General features: G+C 45.0%; 1 protein-coding gene across 1 annotated transcript in view; it reads right to left on the bottom strand.

The window, feature by feature from the left end:
- Positions 1 to 5194, bottom strand: part of MAPRE2 (microtubule associated protein RP/EB family member 2) — a 98160-nt gene extending 92966 nt beyond the window's left edge. Inside the window, exon 1 of the mRNA XM_063168439.1 lies at positions 5137 to 5194. The gene's annotated coding sequence lies outside the window, so the exon portion shown is untranslated. The remainder of the gene's footprint in view (positions 1 to 5136) is intronic.
- Between the last annotated feature and the right edge of the window lie 9262 nt (positions 5195 to 14456).

Below are 14456 nucleotides of genomic sequence, written 5' to 3'. Positions count from 1 at the left end.
CTTTAAATAGGACAAATTTGACATCTGGGGCTTTTAAAGGCTCAGGGGAATGAAGCTGGTTGACTGTAAAACTCTTCAGCTCAAGAGAAGAGTTTCTGGGACTGAGGCATTCAACCAAGATCACTGAGGCTCTCCCCCCAAATTTTGTCATGTTTTCATCTTTCCTACACGTCCTCCTCCTCTTCACTACCATTGGGCATCTTTTTGGACCACTGTGAAGAACCGTCCCCTCTCCAGGGCAGCAGCTGCTCATCATATTTGAGCATACTTGCCCCTCCTGAAGCCATTCTCTTGCTAGAGGGGCTCTGTTAGCAGGACTGCTTTTCTTGGGTCCTTTTAGAACACGTTTTGTTCGTGGCCATAATATAAATAGCACAGGGCAGCCCTGCTGCTGACACTGGGCACTGCTCCCAGAACAGGTCTGTGCCTTAATCCCCTCTGCCCTGCGACTGCGCGCTGCGGTTGCGCTCCAGCTCGTCAGGGACAAACACAACGTGAAACTGTTCTGACATCCAATTAAATAATAGCATGATAAATGCTGTCCCTGACACCTTTCCTAGAACATTCTTGGTTTTGGGATCCTTTCCCAGCTGTTCAGATTTTGCAGTCTCCTCTCCCTGCTCCTGAACCCTGCTGCCAGCACCCTTTCCTGTCATCTGGCTTTCCCAAAGGCAGAAGACAAGTGACTGCTTCTTCCTGAGTGTCTTTTCAAACTCTTGAAAACAACACTTTGCCTGAGGCTCTTTCCCCACCTTTGCTGCAGGCAGACTAACCACCAGTTTCTCCTGCTGCCCTGGGAGCACCCATTGCTCTGCCAGAGGTCAGTCTTCAGGTTCACTGCTCCTGGAGACACACGTGGGGGAGGCTGTCAGCAGAGAGGATCTACACCATCCCCATGGCAAAAGCCATACAGGGAATTGCCCACACCCCCTCACCTTTTCATCAGTGACAAATAAAGCCCCGCTGAAACTGCAAGGATTTCACATCAGCTGTTGTGGCTTTGCTCAGAGGAGCTGAGCCAAAACACTGACTTATATATCCCACACATGTACCTGTACCTGCAGTAAAATAACTAACGTACATAAAGGTGCTGAAAGGCTCAGGATCTCACTTAGACTTCACCCAACATCAGCACAGTGTGTGCCATCATGACAGAGTTGTTTTTTGGGCCCCCAGTGACTCAGAGCAATGCTGTCAACATGCTCCCACTGGGACTCTGCATCAGCTGCAGCTCCCCCTCCCATGCTTCATGCCAACATCTGCCCAGCCCAACTCGGTCTGACACAACCACTTGCAGTTTTGAACATGATATAGTATCACTCTCCAGAGATGCCCGAGGGAAAAATGCATTCCACTCACCTAATTGCATTAGTCTAATGTTTCTCCCTCTTTTGGAATTAAGCTATTACAAAAAAAAAAAAAAAAGTTTGACTGTATTAATGTTTCAATGTTGGAAGGCTTAAAGGAAAAACGATCATGATACAACTATTGTAAGGCAAATTCAAACTATATGTTTCAAAGTTTTAGTAATTTTGAAAGCCCCCAAAATTATTAAATATCCCTGTTTCAGTAGGACAGAGTTCTATTTATTCTTAGTAGCTAGTACTGTGCTCTGTTTCTTGGATTTAGTATGAGAATAATGTTGATAACACTCGGGTGTGTTGGCTATTCCTGAGTAGTGCTTACCCTAAGCCAAGGACTTTTCCATGTCTCTTACTCTGGAAGTGAGGAGACACACAAGAGTTCAGGAGGCTGCACAGCAAGGACAGCATATTTAATATTAGTGGTGTGTTGTTATTATTGCTATATTCTGTTTCAAGGCTTAAATTGTTCTTAACCATAAGGCTTAATGCTTCTTTCCAATCCACTGTGGGGGTGGGGAGCGAGTTGCTGCATGGTACTTAATTGCCTGCTGGAGTTAAACCACAACAATAAATTATTGTGGTTATCCATTTGGGAGGGTGGGTGTGGTGTGGTGGAGGAGATATAATTTGGTTTTTAACTCCTCCTAATGTTTCTCTAGCATTTGGAAGAATGTTCAAAAATAATACAGAAAAATGCCAGATAGCCAGATGACAAATAGTTGAGAATATGTGGACTTATAAGAACTGAAAGAAATCTGATTTGAGAGTTCCATCATCAGAGAGGGGCCTTACACTTAGAATATCAGTAAAACTAAAAGAGGCCGCTGCAAACAACATCATAAGGCTGAAATAACTGTCCCAGCCTGAGACTCCCAGTCAGCATCATCAATGCATGGGTTATTTCCAGTGCACTTTAGGCAGACTTCATGTCCTCCCAAGTCAGTGATGCCTGCTGCCCCTGTGGACAGAAGCTTCTCCTGCCTGAGAAGCAATACTGATGACACAAGAGACCCTTTACCTTCTCAGAGGAAGGACCATACTATAGGAGGACTTAACCTTCAAGAGTCACAGAAACACAAAATTACAGGAGGGGCAAGGCTGGAAAACCACCCCAGGGGCCATCTGGTCCAACCTCCCTGCTCAAGCAGGATCATCCTAAAGCACATGGCACAGGATTGCATCCAATTGTTGAGTCAGTCTTCCAGTGAGGGAGACACCGCAACCTGTCTGGGCAATCTGTCCCACTGCACAGCCTCTGCACGTAAAGAAGTTCTTTCTCGTGTTCAGGTGGAACTTCCTGTGCATCACTTTGTGCCCACTGCCTCTTGTCCTATTGCTTGGCATTCCAAGAGGAGCCTGGCTCCATCCTCTTGGCACTCTTCCACCAGATATTTACAGACATTGATGAGGTCCCCTCTCAGTCGTCTCTTCTCAAGGCTGACCAGGCCCAACTCCCTCAGCCTTTTCTCATCAGAGGGATGCTCCAGACCCTTAATCATCTTCATAGTCCTCTGCTGGACCAACTCCAGGAGCTCCAGGTACACAAACAGGTACCTGGCAAGTGGCCAAATGCCAAAACTTTTAAATTAGCAGAAAATACCACCAAAAGACCAAATCTGACCACCAGGTGCTCTGACACAGCCTGACACCAGGACAATTGGCCAAGTTACACCATCCTCCCTCCCCTGGCACATCTCACAAAGTGAGGTCACGGAAAAATATCCATATTTTCCTGTCTCTGCAATATCTCCAAAAGGCAGAGGTGTCTCATACACACCAAGCCTGCAAGACATTGACTGCCCCACCTGCTGCTGTCCCTGACTTTTTCCTTTCTTAATAAGCTAATCTTTTCTCCTTAGGAAACTGAGGTACCTCATGGATTTTGCAGGCTAAGTTTGAGGCAGACTGAAAGAAACCATACTTACCTTCAGGAAAAGTCAAATTTATCAATTGCTAATAATTTCTGAAGCCCTTGGTTGAATCTAAATAGATTTTATAGCATCTCAGTCAACTTTCCCTGCTAGGGACAGTATGAAGTGTCACTATTGAAGCAGTACCATACATCTTGAGTGATTTTGGAAAGATGAAGAGTTTCCTGTAACTCAAACCGTCACCCACAGGATAAGGCAGTAGGTGAGCTAAGGGGTCATAGCCCTCCTCTCCTTGACTTTGGGGATGGTTTTCAGTGCAAGGGCTTCACCAACAAGAAGCCATTCAATCTCAGCAGTGGTTGCTGACAAACCCATGTGAGACAAAGACAATTTGTGCTCTTTGTATTTTCTCACTCACTGGGCAAAGCCCCACCCTGCCCATCCAGTTGTGTGAGTAAAGACATAAACAAGGATTAAAGCAGGGGTCTCTGTACCTCAGAGAAAAGAGAGAGTGAGTGTGTGTACACCGAGGATTTGGAGAGCATTCAGCTCATGGCTTGGGCATCCTGACATGACAGTGTGTACAGCTGCTCATACAGCTGGTGAATAATAAATACCTCAACATGCCCTTGAGATGATACTTCTAAATACTTAGCTCTTCACTGAAGCAGTCAGAAGCCTGACTAGATTCACCCTGCAATAGTGTTCCTGTCGAAGTCTTTACATGGTTCATTTGACTTTTAAAAGAGATTGTCTTTTGCACAGCAAGCTCAACTTACCAAAATAACCTTTGAGCTGCACAAGGCTTTGTTTGAAATACTTACTATTCTGCTATTCCACTTCTCAAATGTCATCTCAGTCTCAGTGTTTATCTTCTCTTAAAACACAGCGAAAATGTCACAGTATTTATTGTAAAAAGTTTTCACCTTCTTTACAGCTTTAGATTTCTTGCTACACCAAGTTATGAGCTATGAGTTATTAGCCTCAATTCATTTGCTACACACTTTGGGGCCACAGATAGAAAGCAACTATCCCTTTGGGAAGCAAGTACAGAAAGGACTATAACTAACTAACCACAGAAAGCACCAAAGGGTTGTTCATTTGAATTATCAGAAAATGCTGTTTAAAATGAAAAACTGGTAGTAATTGGTTGGGAGGGTCGTTTTTTGCACAGCCTCACTCGCTTGTGCCACTGCTGCACGGGAAGCTTGTAGCTTCAGGTGATGTTTATATCCACCCACAGCGCTGCATCCTTCCCCGCAGGAGCTGTCACCCTCGGTCAGTGGATGCAGCATGCTGAATCATCAGGCTTTTAAGTGCTTTCCCTGGAATGGGATTTATCCATAACAAAGCTTTCCTACCGTGCAGCACACTGAAGGAAAGCTCCGTCACCAGAAGCTGTTTTGGATGCTTGCAGCTCAGCAGGACACGCAAACTGCTTCTATATCGAAGGACTTTAAATTCATGAACGCAGCGCAGCACGGAGCCAGCCAACAACTCTCCTGCTTCCCAGCTATTCACAGCAACCAAACAAACACGGTCCTCGCTCCTGCAGCCCGCTAAATACTAATTAGTCTCTAAGTGATGCAACCCAGCATAATACTCCCGGGATTTCTCCGGCTTCACTGCCACAGGACAGCGGACTCGGTTCGAGTCAGGAGGTTGTTTTAGCACCGTCACAGAGCTGAAATTTCACTTCCTTTTTTTTTATAAGAGCAGGGTAAGCGCTCCTCTGCTTTCCCAAAGTACTTTCGGCCGCACAGGCAGTGGGTGAATCAGAGCGCCGGCCACCACCGCCCTCCGCCCCGAGCTGCCCGCGGGCGAAGGGATCGCTCCCGTCCCGTTCCCTGCCCGGTGCCGCTCCCGGTGCCAGCGTGGCACAGCCCCGGCTCCCGCCTCACCTGCTCCGCGCCCCGCCGGCAGCAGCCGCCGCCTCTTTTCCTTTCTCCCGCCCGCCCCGCTGACAGCCCGGCTTTGTCCGCCCGCCCCGCTCCGCCCCGCCCCGCGGGAGGCGCTCCGGGCACGGCAGCGGAGCCCCGGGACACGGAGCGCCCTGAGCGCCCTTCCCTGCGGCGCCCCGACAGCATCCCGCCCCGCGCCTGGATGCGCCTACTGTTATTGCTGTTACTTTGTCGCTGCTTTTATTTATTTAATAGTTCTAGATTAAAACTTTTTCCTTTTTCCTTTCCTTTTCCCCTTTCCTTTATTCCTTTCCTTTATTCCTTTCCTTTATCCTTTATTCCTTTTCCTTTCTCCTTTCCTTTTTCCTTTCTCCTTTCCTTTTTCCTTTCTCCTTTCCTTTATTCCTTTCCTTTATTCCTTTCCTTTATTCCTTTTTTCTTTCCTTTCTCCTTTCTCCTTTTCCTTTCCTTTTTCATTTTTTCCTTTCCTTTATTCTTTCCCTTTTTCCTTTCCTTTATTCCTTTCTCCTTTTTCCATTCCTTTATTCCTTTATTCCTTTGTCCTGCCTTCCCTTCCCTTCCCTGGCGGTTCCCGGGGATCGCAGCCAGGCACGGCGCAGCCCCCGCGGTTTCCCCCCGGCCGCGGCTCCCGGAGCTCCGGTCGGACGGCGCCGGTGCTGGGAAGCAGCTCCAGCATCGCCTCCCGGCCGGCTGAACGCCTTCGGCTCGGCTCTGCGGCCGGCAGGACCCGCCGGAGGGGCAGGGCACAAGGGCCTGCTCTGCAGAGGGAGATGCTGATTTCCACAGGCTCTCCTAAATCACTGCCTGCGGCAAACCCGTCCCACCTGCTCTCGGACACGGAGCTGGCCAGGGAAGCTGCCAGGCCTATCTTTAGCTCTTTGCTCCGCAGATGGACTGTTAGTCATGCCCTGCCCACAGGGAGTCTAGTGGTTTGTGCTGTTAAGCTCTGTGTCGTGTAGCCATCAATGCTGAGGGGAGGTGATCTCTGTGTAGGATGGTTTTTCCTATTTTTATAAGGGTAGCTATCAATTAAGGCTTGGAAAAAAAGAGAAATAGTGCAGAGTCTTCCTGCCCTTGCAGTGACACCTGGTATTTCCCCCAGCAGTTACGTCAGGGCACATCATTTACATGAAGGCAAAATTTAAAATGAGGGGGAAAGTCCCTCCCAACCCAAGCTGTTCTATGATTATCCATGTCAGAGGAAACTGTGCCGTTCCCTTCTGAACAGCTCTGGGTGAAGGAACAGGACTGGGATTCACCTTCTTCTCCAATGGGAGTTCTCCTGCTACAGAGTTTAAAGGAGCCCACGTCCCTAGGGATACATAGACCCCTTACAGAACTGGTACAGCAGCTCTGACGGAAAGAGCAGCCTGGAAATGCCATGAGGGATACCCATGGAGCCTCCAACCCTTCCCATTGCAGGAAGAAGAGACCACCCCCTTCTTTGGGAGTGGTTTAGGGCTGAACTTGAGGTGCAGATGTGTTCAGCACCACTGAGTGGGCTCAGACCCTGTGCTCTGAAGGGTGCAGAGCAGGGCTCATGGCAGCTAAATCTTTCAGGGCAGAAGAGCAGTAACAGGGCCATGCTGCTGATGAGATGATGCTAAAACTATGAAGCTGGGCCTGGAGGCCAAGTACACTCAGGAGGTCATAGATGTCCCTTGGGGAGCAGAGGGGAATCCCAAATATAAGTGTTCTCAGGTAGTGCAGAGTGGTTAGCCCCTTAAAAACCCACCATTCAAAACCAAAGGAATTTTCTGCCTTTTTTTGTATCATGTAAAACCACCTGGATTTTGTCCTAATCCTGTTGCTTTGTGTCATAGTGATAAAAACCTCTTTCAGTGCCTGCAGAACAATTAGAGGATTTTAGTGCATCTGCAGACTTCATTTAACTGAGTTTGAAGATCAAAAGATATGCTATTTTTGTATGGTCTTCTCTGGGACTCCACACAGCAATGTTTGAGGCCCCGGTGGATGATTTTGCAATCAGCATGTGCCTCAGTATTTCAGGAGTTGTAATCCTCATTGTGCAGAAGGGAAATGCAGAGCTGAGAGACAGAGCCAAGCTAAAAACCACCTCAGCTATGAGCACATCTAGTCTAAATGCCCACGAGGAGATCTGCTGACTCAGGGGACCTGTGGCACGGAGATTTATCTGGTCCCTCTCTCCTGCTTGAGGCTCCAGAGCAGAGCTGAGGGGTGTTGTGACAGTGTTCACAGGGGTCTGAGGATGAAGGAAGAGATGTAGATCTGACTCTATGTTTCAGAATGCTTGATTTATTATTTTGTTATATATATTACATTAAAACTATACTAAAGAATAGAAGGAAAGGTTTCATCTCAGAAGGCTAGCTAAGCTAAGAAGAGAAAAGAAAAAATGATAACAAAGGCCTCAGACTCTCTCTCCGAGCCAGCTGACTGTGATTGGCCATTAATTACAAACAAGCACATGAGACCAATCATGGATCCACCTGTTGCATTCCATAGCAGCAGATAACCATTGTTTACATTTTGTTTCTGAAGCCTCTCAGCTTCTCAGGAGGAAAAATCTTAAGGAAAGATTTTTAATGAAAAGATGTCTGCGACAGGGTGTATTTGGTCTCAGCTGTGGCCAGGTGCTTCCATGCCCATCATCACTGGACTGTGTGGGCAGCGTGGCTCACCCTGCACACCTGGGATTTTCTAAGCCTAAACAGCCTGGTCTGATGGATGTCATCTCTCACAGCCCTCAGGTATTGAAACAGCCCTGAAACAAGAAGTTTTAAAAGTAGAGAGGCTCATTATAAGGTCCATGTAAGGTCAGTGGGTTTATCAGTCCCACAACATGGAGGCTGCTGTCTGTGAGACATCCTGACATGTGTTTCCTTCCCTCAGACACTTCCCATGTTTCTGTTTTATACCAACGCCAGCATGAGCACAAGAACCACTGCTGCAAAAACAGTCACTTGCTGCTGTAGTCCCTCTGCAGGCAGTTTTGTTTCCCTTGGCAGAGAGATGTCAGGATCATGCACATTCCCAAGCATCCTGGACAAGCTAACAATATGTTTGTGGCCAGTTTGGTTTTGTGCCATGTTCCACCAATGGTGCTGGAAGTAGCAGCTGGTGCTGGGCTGACAAAATGTCTGTACCTACCAAAACAGTTTTTAAAATGAACATTTGTCTCATCTCTAAAACTGGAGGTTTGTTGGCTATCTCTTTGCAGCAAGCGAAAAAACAGAAGGTGATTCCAGGTTGACAAAGGAAAGGTCAAAGCAACACACTTGGGTCCCAGCTTTCCTTCAAACACAGCAAGAGAGGCACCTACAGGCACAGCTGTGACCTGGTCAGAGCCTCAGGGAAGTGCATCCCTCCCCAGCTGCACTCTACTTCCAGGAAGAAGCAAGGACTTTCAGATTTTGAAGAGCTCTTTGCACGTGATCTCCAGTCACTGATTGAAGAGTTGCAGCTAGGTTACAGGACATCATCTCAGCAGAATTTATTACCAAAGGCTTTTTCCTGAATTCCTTTGACCCTGCAACCTCCTTGATGTCAGCCCAGTGCAGGGTCATGGTTGAGGAGGGAATGTGGCCCTTTCACTTTCATTCTTCATAGCTGTAATTAATTCTCTGCATCAGATTCATCAGTGAGTGCTGTTAAAGGAGGAATAAAAGGGACATCAGAACTGATTTAGATGCTCTTCTGCCACCAATTGGATCTCACCCATTACACAAACCCACAGTACAAGCCAAGTGTGTGGTTGAGTCTTCTAGCAAGGACATACACTTAAATATCCATGTAAATACATCTATCTGAATATAAAACTTAGCATTGTCACTTGCAGGTGCTTCTCTGCTTCTTCATTTACTATTTCGTTATTCCTGGATAGTGCCTTTTTTAAAACTTACAGTGTCCCAAAATATGTCAGACATTTCCCATTTTAAAAAAAGGATAGATTTGAAATTAACATATCTTATACATAGCAGCAGCTTTTGTTTACAGAATATATAGAAAACAAGTTTGTGTCAGGATAAATAATAGCACTTCCTAAAAGTCACAATTAGATTGTATTGTTGTTTTGTAGAACCTGTTGAAGGAATTGGGTTTTTTCCCTCATGCAAAATTTCTACTCTAAAAAAAATAAAACCTTTCCAGACTTTTTTTTCCCTCCCTCTTCTCCCCCAGCCAACTGTCCTCCCAAACCACATTTCCCACAAAATGTTGCATTTGGCCAAACCTTACTGTTTGGCATCCAGAAACATCAGAGGAAATCCTCAGGAAACCATCATCTCTTTACTTTTGCTCATTTCCTTACTCTCTTCATTGGGATGTTTATTTACTTTTGGCCTTCCAACCCAGGTGCCCCCAGGATGGCAGGAAGCACTGAGCAGCCCACAGGGGGTGACCCTGCCCAGCACCCACGGACGTTCATCTGAAACTGAGGAATGAGATAAGTTGTCATTGTCCCCTGGTGTGCACCATCATGCTGCAAGCCTGCAGCCCTGCACACACACCTGTGTCCCTTTGAAGGGGTCTCAGCTGTACACTGTGCCTCTGCTGCCTCCTTTCCAGTAGCCACAGTGAGCAGAGCACGGGGAGGGAAGGGGAAGGAAGGAGACTTGTGTTGTGTTGACAAGGTAATCTGACAGATACGTTTCATGGTATTTTTACAGAAGGCTTTTTCTCTGCCAAAACCTTCAAAAAGCAATCCCCAAAAGCATTAGTGGGCTATTAAATAGTTTGGTTGGATACACACAGCCTATTTTACGTGGTGTGTGTGGAACAGGAGCAATATATCAGCTGTCACTCTTAATATTTTATAGAAATTGTTGGGGGTTAAGCCTGAAAAGTCTCACTGAAGGTCATCACCTTCTGTGTTCTGTTCTCAAATGCAGGCTCAAATAGAGCAACTCCCAGCTCATACAGGATATCATCATTTGCTTCTGCTGCCATCCAAATCCATTATTTCCAGTAGGGCCAAAGTAAGACTTTGGCACAGTCCTGTCCTCGCTCAGCTCGCTTGCATCAGGGAAGGGCAGCATTAAGTGGTAATTGTCTCAGCCCAGTTCCAGAATTAAAAATGAGGTTCTTAGCTGTATCTACATATTTGCCCACTCTGCCAGCATCCCTAGAGAGCAATCCTTCTTCTCTAACCTCTCTGTGGCCCTGATATCCCCTCTCACTAGAATGAATGAATGAGTTTTAAGAGTGCATTTAATTTAAGGGGTTAGGACCCCTTTATGAGGTCAGACCCAAGTGCAGCCTTTTAAAATGGTTTTCTCCAGGGGGGGAGGTTTTCAAACTCTGAAATAGTCAGATAGTGGAGATAAATGTATTCATTTAAAGGAAATTGACAACATTTGAAAAAAATAAGTAGATGCTACACTCAAGTTCTTTGCAAGTGTTTATGCCATGGTATCTGTGAAGGTCCTTTTCCAGAAAGCTGCTAAGTATGCGTCACATATCAGGCCCACATCCATTTTTCTGACTAGGATGCTTTCTTGAATGTATGCCAAACCCCTAATTTCCAAAGGAGTGCACAAATCCTTAGCCAGTCTCTTCTGATTCACCTTCGACCTTAATTGAGATTGTCTTTCTTTAGATGGAAGAAGTTTTTTATCAGTGAGAGCCTGGCTAATCAAGTTGCTGAAGTTGTGATGCTAAATCTCTCTGGGTCTGTTGAGTGTGAAAGATTTTTGCAAGGCTAGGGACTGCTTCCCTGATGCCAGGAGGATTTCTGGAATGGATTGTCATTACATAAGTTGGGAAAGAAAAAAACCCCACAAGATTAATCTAATACTTGTCATCAACAGCAGAGAAATAATAACCAGCAGTTGTAGTGCACTGGCAGGAGGTTGTTGTTCAGAAGGTGGTTATAGGGTAAAAAGAAGCCCCACTGTGCATGGGGACAGTCCCCAGCTGCTGGGACCTACCAGATGATAATCAGGGGAAAATACCTTGAGAATGTGAAAAGCAGTGAGGCTGAAGATCTTCTTTCCTTGGAAACTTCACCTACCTAGAGATGGGATCATAGTGGTGTCTGTGGGGCAGAAGCAGAGGGATGAGCAGACACTGTCTGTGGCACTCAGCAGAGGAGGCAGGTAGCACCTCACCACGTGTGCTCCCTGCACCCCTGCAGCACCGTGGGAAGAGCTGCTCCTGAGCAGCCTCAGGGGAAGCAGCAAAAGCCTGACAAATCATTCTGTGACTCTCTGGTTCTGTGGAAACGGTTGCTGATGGCAATGTGCCATGACACAAGGTCTCCTCACCCTCTACAGGTGGCCCCAAACTGTGCAGAATTCAGGAAATCTTCAGTTGTGAAGGGCCAGAATTACCGTGATTACAACTGGAAGAAATTCTGCTCCCTGAGGGAATAATTAGGCAGCTGAGTTGAAACTCAGTGTTGAGCCACACTTTCCCTTTACAGAGGTTTTCTTTTGGAACTTGGAGGGAAATTCCTCTTTGAAAACACTGAGCACATCTCACTGTAACAGATGCTGGAGGGAGCCATGGTGTTCCTTCCGTGACTGTCAGGAGTGGAAGCAATGATCTGAGGGGTAAAATGAGGAACCATCTCATCTGAAAAAAATCACTTTTTTTCTTCCTGTAAAGCTGAGGTCACTTTGGGTAATCACAGCAGCAAGATGCACTGCCATAACCAGATGCAAAACTATGCCTTAGCGGCATGGGTTAAAACAATTTAGTTTATGGCATCTGACACTGAGTTTTTCCCTAAATAAGGAAGCATGAGTAATCAGATATCTCCTGTTTTAGTATTACCATAGAAACAAGCCATGCAAGAAGTAAATGAACTGTGTGTACAAAGCTGGATCAGGTCTTATTGAATCTGCAGGAATAAAACCAGCAGTGATGGAAGAGTGCAGGGGACTGAATATCCCAGTCAGCAGAGCATTGAAAGCCCCTGACATTGTCCACGCTGCCACCATGTGTTCCTTTGTTCTCGATGAAATTAATTCTGTGCTCTATCCATGTGCACACATTTGGCTGTCTCAGAGCAGTGACTAACAGTAAGGGAACAAAAATGAACACATGTTTTCCCTGTCAGGCCGTAGATTTTCTAGGAGTGGTTCACAAATTATTTTGCTGTATAAAATATGAGATTCTATTAAATATTACTTTTGAAATGATCTATCCAAAGTAGTAACTGTTAATATATTAGAGTGGCTAATAAGGAAACTAATGACAAGTGACTAAACCTTTTCCCACAGGACTGAACAATTTGCATAAGCAATGCCTACCTCCACAAGTCACTTTCTCTCCCTCAGACAGTAAAATTTAAAGTCAAATGTCATATGACAGAAACACTCATAAAAGGAAATAAGGGACAATATGAGCAAATACCATCATTGTTGAACTTAAAAAGCTCCCTGGTTGTCACTTACATAAAAATAAATATCTGTGCCATCCTAACAGCACAAGAAAGAAGTGAACTGGAGGTTTGTACCATGACTGCTGATCAGAGTTACGGCTTCAGAGGTTCATTGAAAATCCAGGTATGCTGTTTCTGAAGAATGGAAACTTATGTGTAACTGCTGACAACACACATATTGGTGTATCTAAAGTGATTTTGATGCTCTCAGTGCATCTCAGGTAACATCTAAAGAAAGATGGATTAATACAAGATGAAAGCAGCTCAGTTTATATGGGATTTAATGGAGTTCTTTTGAAATGCTGTCATAAATGCAGAAAAGCACAGGTCTGGAGAGCTACAAAGGGCAGACTCCTGCAGTTCTGGACTTGCAGTGTCTTGCTGATGCTAAAAGAGTAGCTTCTCCTCTCAGTCATGATAAGAAAACACATCCTGTATCTTTGCTCTACACCATTGCCTCCTTTCTCTCCTGTACCACACACGTCTCTGTCAGTAGGTGCTGTGGGTAGCACAGCACTCCAGCAATAACGCATTTAAATTGTCAGGAACTGTATTTTGCAATGAGCTGAACATTTTGGCAGCTGTTTAGCAAAGGGTGTTATCCTTGGCATGGCTTTTGCTCTGCTTACAGGAGCAGGCAGTGGCTTTGCAGAGGGAAGGGCCAGCGAGCCCAAGGGCCACACATGTGCTAGGGATGGGATATCCTGGACGAGATCTGGGCTGGTGCTGTGGATTGAAGGCTTTAGCACCTGAAGTTTGTTAAATGCATTTATATTTGAAAATGCATGGTATCATCTGGTTGACTTATTTTACAAAACAAATCCATTTTGTGGCTTCTGCTGCACAGTGGGGAAAGCAGCCCTGTGAAGAAAGCCAGGTGAGTCCCTTTAAAAAAACATTCCTGGTGTGAAGCAAAATCTTCATGTCAACACATCCTTTACTGACTGGACTTGGACTTGAGGTTTCCAATTTCCATCAAAAGCAAAAGGTGAGCACAGCTTTTCAAGTGAAACAAGGAGTTCACTATGCTCCACATCTGTAGAGCTCCAACAAGATCTCAGTTCCCAGAACTTAATTCTCAAAGTCTTGCTTAAGCTTACTTAAAAATAATAAGTTGTCCAAAGTTCTAGAATCAAAAGAGACACCTAAATAACCCCAGAAGTTTGTTAGTATTTGGCATGAATAATATATTGTTATTTATTCTCAAACAGCCTCCAATTTTTCATGATGATGATGATGATGATGATGATGATGATGATGATGATGATGATGATGATAAGGAAAGTCAGATCAGTCTTGTCACTTAAAACCATCATTCTGGTTTTAATGATTTATTTGAAAACAAAGAAATGTAACTCTCCATGGTATTATTTGGTAAGCTTGAAATTTGAAAACAAGAAAATTGCAAACACTGTAATAGACACAAAATATGCATTGTAGACTCAAATAAGGTGGGAATAAATAAATAAAAAAAGATCATAGCAAACATTTTTAAATTATTGGGATGTGTTGATTTTGATTTGTAATAAAGGACATTTTCTGTATTGAAGAGGATAGTTGTCTGGGAGCAAAGCCAGGAGTAGCAGTGGTGGGAGGAAGAGAGAAGAGAACTACATGGATATTTTTGTTACAAATTGTCTAAAAAATGGGTACTTTTAATGGTTTAGTAAACAAATAGTACTCAAAATCCATTGCATTACAGATGCCCTGATACTAATGAGATTCCATGGAAAGATACACAATACCAATAGTTATTGCTTTTCACTACTCCATGTGCTTTGAGGGAAGTAAACATAATAAGAATTGCAACTAAAACCCTCAGAAGTTCTCTTCCCCATCCAACATTATTATGTTTTAAAAATTAGCTGTCCACACAAGTAAGCTTCCCTCAGCTTGGCCATGACAGAGTAGCTTTGGAAGGAGATAAGCTTTG

The sequence above is a fragment of the Melospiza melodia genome, chromosome 1, assembly GCF_035770615.1.
Source record: "Melospiza melodia melodia isolate bMelMel2 chromosome 1, bMelMel2.pri, whole genome shotgun sequence".
Lineage (NCBI taxonomy): Eukaryota > Metazoa > Chordata > Aves > Passeriformes > Passerellidae > Melospiza > Melospiza melodia.
This window is presented reverse-complemented; position numbering and strand designations above follow the sequence as displayed.